Source organism: Salmo salar, chromosome ssa05 (assembly GCF_905237065.1).
Source record: "Salmo salar chromosome ssa05, Ssal_v3.1, whole genome shotgun sequence".
Taxonomy (NCBI): Eukaryota; Metazoa; Chordata; class Actinopteri; order Salmoniformes; family Salmonidae; genus Salmo; species Salmo salar.
The window spans coordinates 22649699-22665077 of record NC_059446.1 but is presented as its reverse complement, the minus strand read 5'-3'; the positions used below and the strand labels follow the sequence as shown (position 1 = coordinate 22665077).

At 41.4% G+C, this 15379-nt stretch overlaps 1 protein-coding gene across 5 annotated transcripts in view; it reads right to left on the bottom strand.

Annotated features, from left to right (window-relative positions):
• The window catches only part of LOC106604462 (ecto-NOX disulfide-thiol exchanger 2), a 325983-nt gene that overhangs the window by 298446 nt on the left and 12158 nt on the right, over positions 1 to 15379 (bottom strand). The window lies entirely within an intron of this gene.

The window sequence follows — 15379 nt, the reverse complement described above, 5'->3', positions numbered from 1 at the left end:
TCTTGACTGCCTTGAACTGATGCCTGTGAGCAAGGAGCTTTTCTTGTGTTGCTAGGATACAAAATTCTCCTCCATATGAGGCACAATCGGCAGCAATGTTTTTTTCTTACAAGCAACTTTAAGCACCACGACGGAGACATGTCTAACACACAGTACCAGAGACCCTTATCACAATCCAGTGATTAGATCCTCAACTCTAGGAAACGTAACTGTGCCGAGCTCCCTGCCTTCCAGGACGTCTATATCAGGCGGTGTGAAAGGAAGGCTCGGAAAAGGGGTACCGGTGCATCAACAGCTCCACAATAAAATGGGGTGCAGGCCAGGCAGCAGGCTGTTAGCCAGCCTGCCAGCTTTGTGGAGTCTGCCACTAGCACAGTCAGTGTAGTCAGCTCAGCTATCCCCATTGAGACCGTGTCTGTGCCTCGATGTAGGTTGGGCAAAATTAAAGATGGCAGTGTTCGCTTTAGCAATCTCACTAGTATAAAGACCTCCTCCATCCCTGCCAATATTGAAAGAGATTGTGATACCTCACATCTCAAAATAGGGCTACTTAATGTTAGATCCCTCACTTCCAAGGCAGTTATAGTCAATGAACTAATCACTGATCATAATCTTGATGTGATTGGCCTGACTGAAACATGGCTTAAGCCTGATGAATTTACTGTGTTAAATGAAGCCTCACCCCCTGGTTACACTAGTGACCATTTCCCCCGCGCAGGTGTTGCTAACATTTATGATAGCAAATTTAAATTTACCCCCAAAAAAACAACGACGTTTTCGTATTTTGAGCTTCTAGACATGAAATCTATGCAGCCTACTCAATCACTTTTTATAGCTACTGTTTACAGGCCTCCTGGGCCATATGCAGTGTTCCTCACTGAGTTCCCTGAATTCCTATCGGACCTTGTAGTCATCGCAGATAATATTCAAATTTTTGGTGACTTTAATATTCACATGGAAAAGTCCACAGACCCACTCCAAAAGGCTTTCAGAGCCATCATCGACTCAGTGGGTTTTGTCCAACATGTCTCTGGACCTACTCACTGCACAGTCATACTCTGGACCTAGTTTTGTCCCATGGAATAAATGTTGTGGATCTTAATGTTTTTCCTCATAACCCTGGACTATCGGACCACCATTTTATTACATTCGCAATCGCAACAAATAATCTGCTCAGACCCCAACCAAGAAGCATTAAAAGTCGTGCTATAAATTCTCAGACAACCCAAAGATTCCTTGATGCCCTTCCAGACTCCCTCTGCCTACCCAAGGACTTCAGAGGACAAAAATCAGTTAACCTGTTGGGGCTAGGGGGCAGTATTTGCACGGCTGGATAAAAAAATGTACCCGATTTAATCTGGTTACCAATCCTACCCAGTAACTAGAATATGCATATACTTATTACATATGGATAGAAAACACCCTAAAGTTCTCTAAAACTGTTTGAATGGTGTCTGTGAGTATAACAGAACTCATTTGGCAGGCAAAACCCTGAGACATTTTCTGACAGGAAGTGGATACCTGATGTGTTGTATTACCTTTAAACCTATGCCATTGAAAAACACAGGGGCTGAGGAATATTTTGGCACTTCCTATTGCTTCCACTAGATGTCACCAGCCTTTACAAAGTGTTTTGAGTCTTCTGGAGGGAGATCTGACCGAACAAGAGCCATGGAACGATGATGGCCCATTAGACACCTGGCGCGCGAGTTCATGTTGGGTACCCTCGTTCCAATACGTTATAAAAGAGAATGCATTCGTCCACCTTGAATATTATTCATGTTCTGGTTAACCTGTTAGGGCTAGGGGGCAGTATTGACACGGCTGGATAAAAAAACATACCCGATTTAATCTGGTTACCACTCCTACCCAGTAACTAGAATATGCATATACTTATTACATATGGATAGAAAACACCCTAAATTTTCTAAAACTGTTTGAATGGTGTCTGTGAGTATAACATAACTCATTTGGCAGGCAAAACCCTGAGACATTTTCTGACAGGAAGTGGATACCTGATGTGTTGTATTGCCTTTAAACCTATCCCATTGAAAAACAAAGGGTCTCTGCTCTAATGTGACACTTCCTACGTTCTTCCATGGGCGCTCAGAGCCCGGGAAAAACCTGAATGTCGTCATCCCAGCCCCAGGCTGAAACGCATTATCGCCTTTCTCAAGAGGCCGATCAAGGGACTGTGGGCTTAGGCGCGTGCCCTGGCCGCCCCCGTCTTTGTGATTTTTCCTCTGTTTGCCGAAAAGGAGGTTCCCGGTCGGAATATTATCGCTTTTTTACGAGATAAATTGCATAAAAATTTATTTTAAACAGCGGTTGACATGCTTCGAAGTACGGTAATGGAATATTTAGAATTTTTTGGTCACGAATTGCGCCATGCGCGCGACCCTGATTTACCATTTCGGATAGTTTCTGGAACGCACAAACAAAACGCCGCTATTCGGATATAACGATGGATTATTTTGGACCAAACCAACATTTGTTATTGAAGTAGCAGTCCTGGGAGTGCATTCTGACGAAGACAACAAAAGGTAATCAAACTTTTGTAATAGTAAATCTGATTTTGGTGAAGGCTAAACTTGCCGGGTGTCTAAATAGCTAGCCCGTGATGGCTGGGCTATGTACTTAGAATATTGCAAAATGTGCTTTCACCAAAAAGCTATTTTAAAATCGGACATATCGAGTGCATAGAGGAGTTCTGTATCTATAATTCTTAAAATAATTGTTGTGCTTTTTGTGAACGTTTATCGTGAGTAATTTAGTAAATTGTTAGTAAATTCCCCGGAAGTTTGCGGGGGGTATGCTAGGTCTGAACGTCACATGCTAATGTAAAAAGCTGTTTTTTGATATAAATATGAACTTGATTGAACAAAACATGCATGTATTGTCTAACATAATGTCCTAGGTGTGTCATCTGATGAAGATCAAAGGTTAGTGCTGCATTTAGCTGTCTGCTGGGTTTTTGTGACATTATATGCTAGCTTGAAAAATGGGTGTCTGATTATTTCTGGCTGGGTACTCTGCTGACATAATCTAATGTTTTGCTTTCGCTGTAAAGCCTTTTTGAAATCGGACAGTGTGGTTAGATAAAGGAGAGTCTTGTCTTTAAAATGCTGTGAAATAGTCATATGTTGGAAAAATTGAAGTTTTTGTATTTTTGAGGAATTTGTAATTCGTGCCACGCCTATCATTGGATATTGGAGCAGGTGTTCCGCTAGCGGAACGTCTAGATGTAAGAGGTTAATTAAAAAGCAGCATTCCCTAAGAGAGGATGGCTCTCACTTCAGCAGTGATGAATTCATGAACTTCTTTGAGGAAAAGATCATGATCATTAGAAAGCAAATTACGGACTCCTCTTTAAATCTGCGTATTCCTCCAAAGCTCCGTTGTCCTGAGTCTGCACAACCCTGCCAGGACCTAGGATCAAGGGAGACACTAAAGTGCTTTAGTACTATATCGCGACACAATGATGAAAATAATCATGGCCTCTAAACCTTCAAGCTGCATACTGGACCCTATTCCAACTACTGAAAGAGCTGCTTTCTGTGCTTGGCCCTCCTATGTTGAACATAATAAACGGCTCTCTATCCACCGGATGTGTACCAAACTCACTAAAAGTGGCAGTAATAAAGCCTCTCTTGAAAAAGCCCAATCTTGACCCAGAAATTATAAAAAAAATAACTATCGGCTTATATCGAATCTTCCATTCCTCTCAAACATTTTTGAAAAAGCTGTTGCGCAGCAACTCACTGCCTTCCTGAAGACAAACAATGTACACGAAACGCTTCAGTCTGGTTTTAGACCCAATCATAGCACAGACTGCACTTGTGAAGGTGGTAAATGACCTTTTAATGACGTCAGACCGAGGTTCTGCGTCTGTCCTCGTGCTCCTAGATCTTAGTGCTGCTTTTGATACCATCGATCACCACATTCTTTTGGAGAGATTGGAAACCCAAATTGGTCTACATGGACAAGTTCTGGCCTGGTTTAGGTCTTATCTGTCGGAAAGATATCAGTTTGTCTTGTCTCTGTGAATGGTTTGTCCTCTGACAAATCAACTGTACATTTCGGTGTTCCTCAATGTTCCGTTTTAGGACCACTATTGTTTTCACTATATATTTTACCTCTTGGGGATGTCATTCGAAAACAATGTTAAATTTCACTGCTATGCAGATGACACACAGCTGTACATTTCAATGAAACATGGTGAAGCCCCAAAATTGCCCTCGCTAGAAGCCTGTGTCTCAGACATAAGGAAGTGGATGGCTGCAAACGTTCTACTCTTAAACTCGGACAAAACAGAGATGCTTGTTCTAGGTCCCAAGAAACAAAGAGATCTTCTGTTGAATCTGACAATTAATCTGGATGGTTTTACAGTCGTCTCAAATAAAACTGTGAAGGACCTCGGCGTTACTCCGGAGCCTGATCTCTCTTTTGAAGAACATATCAAGACTATTTCAAGGACAGCTTTTTTCCATCTATGTAACATTGCAAAAATCAGAAACTTTCTGTCCAAAAATGACGCAGAAAAATTAATCCATGCCTATGTTACTTCTAGGTTGGACTACTGCAATGCACTACTTTCCGGCTACCCGGATAAAGCACTAAACAAACTTCAGTTAGTGCTAAATACGGCTGCTAGAATCCTGACTAGAACCAAAAAATTTGATCATATTACTCCAGTGCTAGCCTCCCTACACTGGCTTCCTGTTAAGACAAGGGCTGATTAAGATTTTACTGCTAACCTACAAAGCATTACATGGGCTTGCTCCTACCCATCTTTCCGATTTGGTCCTGCCGTACATACCTACACGTACGCTACGGTCACAAGACGCGGGCCTCCTAATTGTTCCTAGAATTTATAAGCAAACAGCTGGAGGCAGGGCTTTCTCCTATAGAGCTTCATTTTTATGGAATAGTCTGCCTACCCATGTGAGAGACGCAGACTCAGTCTCAACCTTTAAGTCTTTACTGAAGACTTATCTCTTCAGTAGGTCCTATGATTAAGTGTAGTCTGGCCCAGGGGTGTGAAGGTGAACGGAAAGGCTGGAGCAACGAACTGCCCTTGCTGTCTCTGCCTGGCCGGTTCCCCTCTTTCCACTGGGATTCTCTGCCTCTACCCCTATTACGGGGGCTGAGTCACTGGCTTACTGGTGTTCTTCCATGCCGTCCCTGGGAGGGGTGCGTCACTTGAGTGGGTTGAGTCACTGACGTGGTCTTCCTGTCTGGGTTGGCGCCCCCCTTGGGCTGTGCCGTGGCGGAGATCTTTGTGGGCTATACTCGGCCTTGTCCCGGGATGGTATGTTGGTGGTTGGAGATATCCCTCCAGTGGTGTGGAGGCTGTGCTTTGGCAAAGTGGGTGGGGTTATATCCTACCTGTTTGGCCCTGTCCGGGGGTTTCATCGGATGGGGCCACAGTGTCTCCTGACCCCTCCTGTCTCAGCCTCCGGTATTTATGCATCGGGGGGGGGCTAGGGTCATCTCTCTCTCTCTCTCTCTCCTGTCCCCAGTTCACCTGGCCGTGCTGCTGCTCCAGTTCCAACTGTTCTGCCTGCAGCTATGGAACCCTGACCTGTTCACCGGACGTGCTACCTGTCCCAGACCTGCTGGAACCCTGACCTATTCACCAGACGTGCTACCTGTCCCAGACCTGCTGTTTTCACCTCTCTAGAGACAGCAGGAGCGGTAGAGATACTCTCAAAGATCGGCTATGAAAAAGCCAACTGACACTTATTCTTGTGTTACTGACTTGTTGCACCCTCGACAACTACTATGATTATTATTATTTGACAATGCTGGTCATTTATGAACATTTGAACATCTAGGCCATGTGCTGTTATAATCTCCACCCGGCACAGCCAGAAGAGGAATGGCCACCCCTCATAGCCTGGTTCCTCTCTAGGTTTCTTCCTAGGTTTCTTCCTTCCTTTCTAGGGAGTTTTTCCTAGCCACCGTGCTTCTACACCTGCATTGCTTGCTGTTTGGGGTTTTAGGCTGGGTTTCTGTACAGCACTTTGAGATATCAGCTGATTAAGAAGGGCTATATAAATAAATTTGATCAACTCAGGCACCAACAGGCTCCTGAACAGCCGCTATCCCAGGGACTATCAACTAGATTCAGTGGAATGCAAATTGATTGCAAGAAGACCAAACAGATATGTTTGACTAAAACAATTATTTTAAACCTTGCTTACATTTGTATACGATCATGTGTGAGAACACTTGGGAACAGATTCCTTAACTTCTTTGGGATAGGGGGCAGTATTTTGACGTCCGGATGAAAAGCGTGCCCAAAGTAAACTGCCTGCTACTCAGGCCCAGAAGCTAGGATATGCATATAATTGGTAGATTTGGATAGAAAACACTAAAAGTTTCTAAAACTGTTAACCTCTCTAGGGCAGGCGGGACGAATTCGTCCCACCTACGTAACAGCCAGTTGAATCCTGTGGCGCGATTTTCAAATACCTTAAAAATCCTATTACTTCAATTTCTCAAACATATGACTATTTTACAGCTATTTAAAGACAAGACTCTCGTTAATCTAACCACACTGTCCGATTTCAAAAAGGCTTTACAACGAAAGCAAAACATTAGATTATGTCAGCAGAGTACCAAGCCAGAAATAATCAGACACCCATTTTTCAAGCTAGCATATAATGTCACAAAAACCCAGAACACAGCTAAATGCAGCACTAACCTTTGATGATCTTCATCAGATGACACACCTAGGACATTATGTTATACAATACATGCATGTTTTGTTCAATCAAGTTCATATTTATATAAAAAAAACAGCTTTTTACATTAGCATGTGACGTTCCGGGGAATTTACGAACAATTTACTAAATTACTCACGATAAACGTTCACAAAAAGCATAACAATTATTTTAAGAATTATAGATACAGAACTCCTCTATGCACTCGATATGTCCGATTTTAAAATAGCTTTTTGGTGAAAGCACATTTTGCAATATTCTAAGTACATAGCCCAGCCATCACGGGCTAGCTATTTAGACACCCGGCAAGTTTAGCCTTCACCAAAATCAGATTTACTATTATAAAAGTTTGATTACCTTTTACTGTCTTCGTCAGAATGCACTCCCAGGACTGCTACTTCAATAACAAAATGTTGGTTTGGTCCAAAATAATCCATCGTTATATCCGAATAGCGGCGTTTTGTTCATGCGTCCCAGACACTATCTGAAATGGTAAATCAGGGTCGTGCGCATGGCGCAATTCGTGACAAAAAAAATCTAAATATTCCAATACCGTACCTCGAAGCATGTCAACCGCTGTTTAAAATCAATTTTTATGCAATTTATCTCGTAAAAAAGCGATAATATTCCGACCGGGAATCTCCTTTTCGGCAAACAGAGGAAAAAACACAAAGACGGGGGCGACCAGTGCACGCGCCTAATGCCCATTGTCCCTTGATCGGCCACTTGAGAAAGGCGATAATGTGTTTCAGCCTGGGGCTGGGATGATGACATTCAGGTTTTTCCCGGGCTTTGAGAGCCTATTGGAGCCGTGGGAAGTGTCACGTTACCGCAGAGATCCTTTGTAATTGAATGAGATGTCAAAGAAAGACAATAAATGGTCAGACAGGCCACTTCCTGTAAAGGAATCTCTCAGGTTTTGACCTGCCATTTGAGTTCTGTTATACTCACAGACACCATTCAAACAGTTTTAGAAACTTTGGAGTATTTTCTATCCAAAGCCAATAATTATATGCATATTCTAGTTACTGGGCAGGAGTAGTAACCAGATTAAATCGGGTACGTTTTTTATCCAGCCGTGTCAATACTGCCCCCTAGCCCTAACAGGTTAAAATAATGTCTGTGAGTATAACAGAACTGAAATGGCAGGCGAAACCCTGAGGACAAACCATCCCCCCAAAAAAGGAATTCAGCCTACCACTGATTTCAATGGCTGGCATTTTTATTATAAGGTGAAACCCTCCAAAATTACAGTTCCTAGGGCTTCCACTAGATGTCAACGGTCCTTAGAAAGAGTTTCAGGCTGGTTTAAAGAGAAATGAGGGGGAAGTTGTAGTTTTTCTGAGTGGCTCCCATTTTGGCTGTAGTGTTTCCAAGCGCAAGGCCGAGAGAGCGCGTACTTTGTTCAAATATTTTTTCTTGAACACACACAAGAATGGTGTATAGGTATAAAAGACAAGTGTACAGTTCTTATCTAAACATAAGAAAACAGACATTAACCAAAAGACCCAGAGTTCTGGGCACAAAACAAATATTACAAAACAAGACATACAGAACAAGTAGAAAGAAAAGGGTTGATGTAACCCCCCCACTTATACCCCTCTTTATTACACCCTCTTCACCTCCCAACTGCTCAGGTGGCGGGGCCAGCACATGCTGCCCAAAGGTAGATTACCATATGACAATTGAGAGTGCGTTAAAAAGTGCAAATTCACAGCGCCGCCTGGTCCAAGTAAGAGAGGAAAGGCTGCCAGATTTGATCAAATGTTGATAATTTATTGTTCAGAATATATCTAATTCTTTCTAAGTGTACAGTGTTTGCCAGTTCGCTGAGCCATAATTTTGGTAGAGGGGAGAGAGCGCGTTCTTTTTGTTTATCTCCGGTAAAGACAATAACGATTCTCCGTCTTAAATTTTATCGTTTATTTGCGTATTAGGGTACGTATTGTTTGATTATAAACATTGATTGACTTGTTTGGATAAGTTTATTGGTAACGTTTGGGATTCATTTTGTATGCATTTTGAAGGAGGGAAACCGTGTGGATTATTAACTGAAGCGCGCCAGCTAAACTGAGTTTTTATGGATATAAAGAAGGACTTAATCGAATAAAAGGACTATTTGTAATGTAACTGGGACCTTTTGGAGTGCCAACAGAAGAACTTCAAAAGGTAAGGCATATATTATATCGCTATTTCTGACTTGTGTCGCAACCCTGGTTGAAAATGACTTGTTATGCATTTGTGTGCTGGGCGCTGTCCTCAGATTAGAGGTCGACCGATTATGATTTTTCAACACCGACACCGATTATTTGGGGGGCCAAAAAAAGCCGATACAGAGTAATCGGCCGATTATTTTAATTTTATTTGTAATAATGACAATTACAACAATACTGAATGAACACTTATTTTAACTTAATATAATACATCAATAAAATCAATTTAGCCTCAAATAAATAATGAAACATATTCAATTTGGTTTAAATAATGCAAAAACAAAGAGTTGGAGAAGAAAGTAAAAGTGCAATATGTGCCATGTAAGAAAGCTAACATTTAAGTTCCTTGCTCAGAACATGAGAACATATGAAAGCTGGTGGTTCCTTTTAACATGAGTCTTCAATATTCCCAGGTAAGAAGTTTTAGGTTGTAGTTATTATAGGAATTATAGGACTATTTCTCTCGATATATGATTTGTATTTCATATACCTTTGACTATTGGATGTTCTTATAGGCACTTTAGTACTGCCAGTGTAACAGTATAGCTTCCGTCCCTCTCCTCGCTCCTACCTGGGCTCGAACCAGGAACACAACAACAGCCACCCTCGAAGCAGCATTACCCATGCAGAGCAAGGGGAACAACTACTCCAAGTCTCAGAGCGAGTGACGTTTGAAACGCTATTAGCGCGCACCCGCTAACTAGCTAGCCATTTCACATCGGTTACACCAGCCTAATCTTGGGAGTTCATAGGCTTGAAGTCATAAACAGCGCAATGCTTGAAGCATTGCAAAGAGCTGCTTACAAGCCTGCTGGTGCCTACCACCGCTCAGTCAGACTGCTCTATCAAATCAGACTTAATTATAATAAACACACAGAAATACGAGCCTTAGGTCATTAACATGGTCGAATTCGGAAACTATCATCTCAAAAATAAAACGTTTATTCTTTCAGTGAAATACGGAACCGTTACGTATTTTATCTAATGGGTGGCATCCCTAAGTCTAAATATTCCTGATACATTGCACAACCTTCAATGTTATGTCATAATTACGTAAAATTATGTAATGTTAAATTAAATGTAATGTAATGTAAATGTAAAATTCATGCAAATTAGTTCGCAACGAGCCAGGCGGCCCAAACTGTTGCATATACCCTGATTCTGCGTGCAATGAACGCAAGAGAAGTGACAATTTCACCTGGTTAGTATTGCCTGCTAACCTGGATTTCTTTTAGCTAAATATGCAGGTTTAAAAATATATACTTGTGCATTGATTTTAAGACATTGATGTTTATGGTTAGGTACACGTTGGAGCAATGACAGTCCTTTTTCACGAATGCGCACCGCATCAATTATATGCACCACAGGACAGGCTAGATAAACTAGTAATATCATCAACTATGTGTAGTTAACTAGTGATTATGATTGATTGATTGTTTTTTTTTATAAGATAAGTTTAATGCTAGCTAGCAACTTACCTTGGCTTCTTACTGCATTCGCGTAACAGGCAGGCTCCTCATGGAGTGCAATGTAAAGCAGGCGGTTAGAGCGTTGGACTAGTTAACCGTAAGGTTGCAAGATTGAATCCCCGAGCTGACAAGGTAAAAATCTGTCGTTCTGCCCCTGAACAAAGCAGTTAACCCACCGTTCCTAGGCCGTCATTGAAAATAAGAATGTGTTCTTATCTGACTTGCCCCGTTAAATAAAGGGGTAAAAAAAAACTATTCGCCAAATCGGTGTCCAAAAATACGATTACCGATTGTTATGAAAACTTGAAATCGGCCATTCCGATTAATCGGTCGACCTCTACCTCAGATAATCGCATGGTTTGCTTTCGCCGTGAATCCTTTTTGAAATCTGACACGGCAGCTGGATTAACAACAAGTTAAGCTTTATTTTGATGTATTGCACTTGTGATTTCATGAAAGTTTAATATTTATAGTAATTTTATTTGAATTTGGCACTCTGCAATTTCACCGGAAGGTGTCGAAATGGGACGGTAGCTTCCCACTGATCCGCAAGAAGTTAAATAGAAATCACTTGGAGCTGATTTCCTGGTGTTTTTCTTTGTTTCTCAGAAAGCTTGTGGGGACAAATAAAACCAGTTGGGGAATCCTGTTATTGAGCACGACTGACTTTACACTATAGAGGTCCAGACTCCAGACCCCTTAGTTGATGCTAGATGTCAGAGGCCTGAAACAGTACACTGCGAAACTCAATTAGGCCAATTAGCTATCCCTTTCTATGCTGAACTAAACAATTACAATGTCAGTCAGTATAACACAGTAAGATTGGCAATAGAGTCACCCAAAAAATTTGGTTCCGTCGCATGGATATCAGTTGCATTGAATGGACATGACAAAATTAAGCCAGCCTAAGAAAAATATATATAATTGAAATAGAATATATAATGATTGTTTTAGTCAATCATTTTCAACCTTGCCTACATTTGTATACAATCACATCTCCTGTGAGAGAATATTTAGGAACAGATTCCTTAAATAAAAATCAATTGGGGCTGATGTCCTGATGTTTTTAGTCTTTTTTAAAAAGATTATTATTAGAATTTGTTGCTCAGAAAGCTTGTGGGGGCAAATAACCCACTCCTTTGTTGCCTTGGCCGTGTGTTTTGGGTCATTGTCATGCTGGAATACCCATCCACGACCCATTTTCAATGCCTTGGCTGAGGGAAGGAGGTTCTCACCCAAGATTTGACGGTACATGGCCCCGTCCATCGTCCCTTTGATGCGGTGAAGTTGTCCTGTCCCCTTAGCAGAAAAACACCCCCAAAGCATAATGTTTCCACCTTCATGTTTGACGGTGGGGATGGTGTTCTTGGGGTCATAGGCAGCATTCCTCCTCCTCCTCCAAACACGGCGAGACGAGTTGATGCCAAAGAGCTCCATTTTGGTCTCATCTGACCACAACACTTTCACCAGTTGTCCTCTGAATCATTCAAATGTTCATTGGCAAACTTCAGACGGGCATGTATATGTGCTCTCTTGAGCAGGGGGACCTTGCAGGCGCTACAGGATTTCAGTCCTTCACGGCGTAGTGTGTTACCAATTGTTTTCTTGGTGACTATGGTCCCAGCTGCCTTGAGATCATTGACAAGATCCTCCCGTGTAGTTCTGGGCTGATTCCTCACCGTTCTCATGATCATTGCAACTCCACGAGGTGAGATCTTGCATGGAGCCCCAGGCCGAGGGAGATTGACAGTTATTTTGTGTTTCTTCCATTTGCGAATAATCGCACCAAATGTTGTCACCTTCTCACCAAGCTGCTTGGCGATGGTCTTGTAGCCCATTCCAGCCTTGTGTAGGTCTACAATCTTGTCCCTGACATCCTTGGAGAGCTCTTTGGTCTTGGCCATGTTGGAGAGTTTGGAATCTGATTGATTGCTTGCTTCTGTGGACAGGTGTCTTTTATACAGGTAACAAGCTGAGATTAGGAGCACTCCCTTTAAGAGTGTGCTCCTAATCACAGCTTGTTACCTGTATAAAAGACACCTGGGAGCCCGAAATCTTTCTGATTGAGAGGGGGTCAAATACTCATTTCCCTCATTAAAATGCAAATCAATTTATAACATTTTTGACGTGCGTGTTCTGGATTTTTGTTGTTGTTATTCTGTCTCTCACTGTTCAAATAAACCTACCATTAAAATTATAGACTGATAATTTCCTTGTCAGTGGGCAAACGTACAAAATCAGCAGGGGATCAAATACTTTTTCCCCCTCACTGTATAAATTTGGAGCCATGTCCCTATAATGCTTAGAGAAGACCTTATGTCAAGTGCTATTGAAGTGTTGTGGTTGCAGGTTCACTTGGCACATCTAAAGCCTTTTCTTTCAGGGTGTTGCTATAGGCCACCAAGTGCTAACAGTCAGTATCTAAATAATGTGTGTGTAATGCTTAATAGTGTATGTGATGAAAACAGAGGTCTACTTTCTTGGGGACCTGAATATTGACTGGTTTTCATCAAGCTGTACGCTCAAGAGGAAGCTTCTTACTGTAACCAGTGCCTGTAATCTGGTTCAGGTTATTAATCAACCTACTAAGGTGTTTACAAACACTACAGGAACAAGACCATCCACATGTATGGATCACATTTTTACTAATACTATAGAACTTTGTTCTAAAGCTGTATCCATACCCATTGGATGCAGTGATCACAATATAGTATCTATATCCAGGAAAGCCAAGGTTCCGAAAACTGGGCCTAAAATAGTATATCAGAGAACAAACAAAAGATTGTGCTGTGAAGGATGTTAAAAATATATGTTGTTCTGGTGTGATTAATAAGGAGCATCCAGACGCTGCACTTGATGAATTTATGAAATTGCTTCTTCCAATTATTGATAAACATGCACCTGTTAAGAAACTGACTGTTAGAACTGTTAAGGCTCCATGGATTGATGAGGAGTTGAAAAATGATGGTTGAAAGAGTTGGGGTAAAAGGAGTGGCTAGTAAGTCTGGCTTACTTACTGCAAATTGAGAAATGTGACTAAACTCCACAATTTTTTTTATTTATTATGAAGCCAGGATCAATGATATAAAGAATGGAAAAAAACGTGAATACTTTAAATTAAATTATGGGCTGAAAGACAAATTCAACTCAGCATTTAATCAAATCAGATGGCTTATTCGTCACAAAGCCATTTGATGTTGCCAATTATTTTAATGACTTAAATTGGCAAAGTGGACAAACAGACAGGAAATGCCAACAACTAAGTGAGCCATCGTACTCACTCATAAAAATAACTAATAATTAAAGAAAAGCATTGCCAGTTATAATTTTGTAAAGTTAGTGTGGGAGAGGTGGGGAAATTATTGTTATCGATCAATAATGACATACCTTAGAGGGAAAACTACTGAGGATGGTAGCTGACTCTATAGCCACTCCTATCTGTAATATCTTTCATCTGAGCCTAGAGGGAAGTATTTGTCCTCAGGCCTGGAGGGAAGCCAAAGTCATTCCACTACCCAAGAGTGGTAACAGCAGACTTATCAGCTTGCTGCCAGCTCTTAGCAAACTGTTGGAAGAAAATGTGCTTCACCAAATACAATGCTATTTCTCTGTAAACAAATTAACAGACTTTCAGCATGCTTACAGAGAAGGGCACTCAACATGTACTGCACTGACAATTGTCTGATTGGTTGAAATAAATTGATAATAAAACGACTGTGGGAAATGTACTGTTAAGATTTCAGTGCAGCCTTTGACATTATTGACCATAGCCTGTTGAAAAAAACATATGTGTATGCCTTTTATCTAATAGAACTGAGGGTTTTCTTTAATGTAAGCTTCTCTAATGTCAAACATGTAAAGTGTGTTGTACCGCAGGGCAGCTTCCTAGGCCCTCTACTCCCCGGCCCTCTACTCGCCGGCCCTCTACTCGCCGGCCCTCTACTCGCCGGCCCTCTACTCTTTTCTGTTTTTACCAATGACCTGCCGCTGGCATTTAATAAAGCATGTGTGCCCATGTACGCTGACGACTCAACCATATACGCATTGGGGCAATTCCATTGTAAACGGAGTGAAACGGAGCATGAATGATTAGAAAATTAGCTATTTTAACTACTTTCATATTTACTTTGAATGTGTGTATTTTGAAGTACAGACTACAATTGTAGTGTTATTGTTACTACAAAGTCTCAAAATAAGGCTTTTCAATCAACCATATTTTCGATGCAAAGCTAACTTTCATCAAGGGCTTCGGTGATGTGTAATTGATTGCCTTTCTGTCAGTACTCGTTCTAAGCATAACGTTTGTGACTGTTACGAACGCTTCATAAAACGATTATGGACTCACAAGTCAGCATCACCGTATAACGCGATCGTGATAAAATGTTCATGCACTTCCTACTGCTTCCGAAGAGTGCTTATGTTAACAAGCTAGCTGGTTATCGTAATCTGTGTGAGTGATCCATTTTGGGTGTACTCACGTTCTCATATGAACTGCAATGAAGCGTTGTTCTGATAACCGGAGCATTGCATGTAATCACATCACATGGCATAATAAAAGTCTTAAATTCATAAACATAATTAAGGTCTTAGAAATCCATAAATGTTCACCGGTCATGCGGAGTTTGTTGACTTCCTGAGTAAGCACAGGCACCCCCCCAGAGACAATATTGGTCTATTTGTGTGGTCTGCACTGCGGCGATAGAGGCACTCGCGCACTTAAACTGCAGCTGTCAAGCCTGAGGTGATTTACAATCTGACAAGAAATTTACTAAAGTGCGAACCCTGTGCCATTGGTAGGGTATAAAAAAATGTTTGCAGAATGGCTGGAACGGAGTGAATGAAATCAAACACATGGAAAACCATGTGTTCGATGTATTTGACAGTATTCCACTTAATCCACTCCTGAGGAGCGCATATACAGTACAGGTCAAAAGGTTTGGACACACCTACTCATTTAATGGTTTTTCTT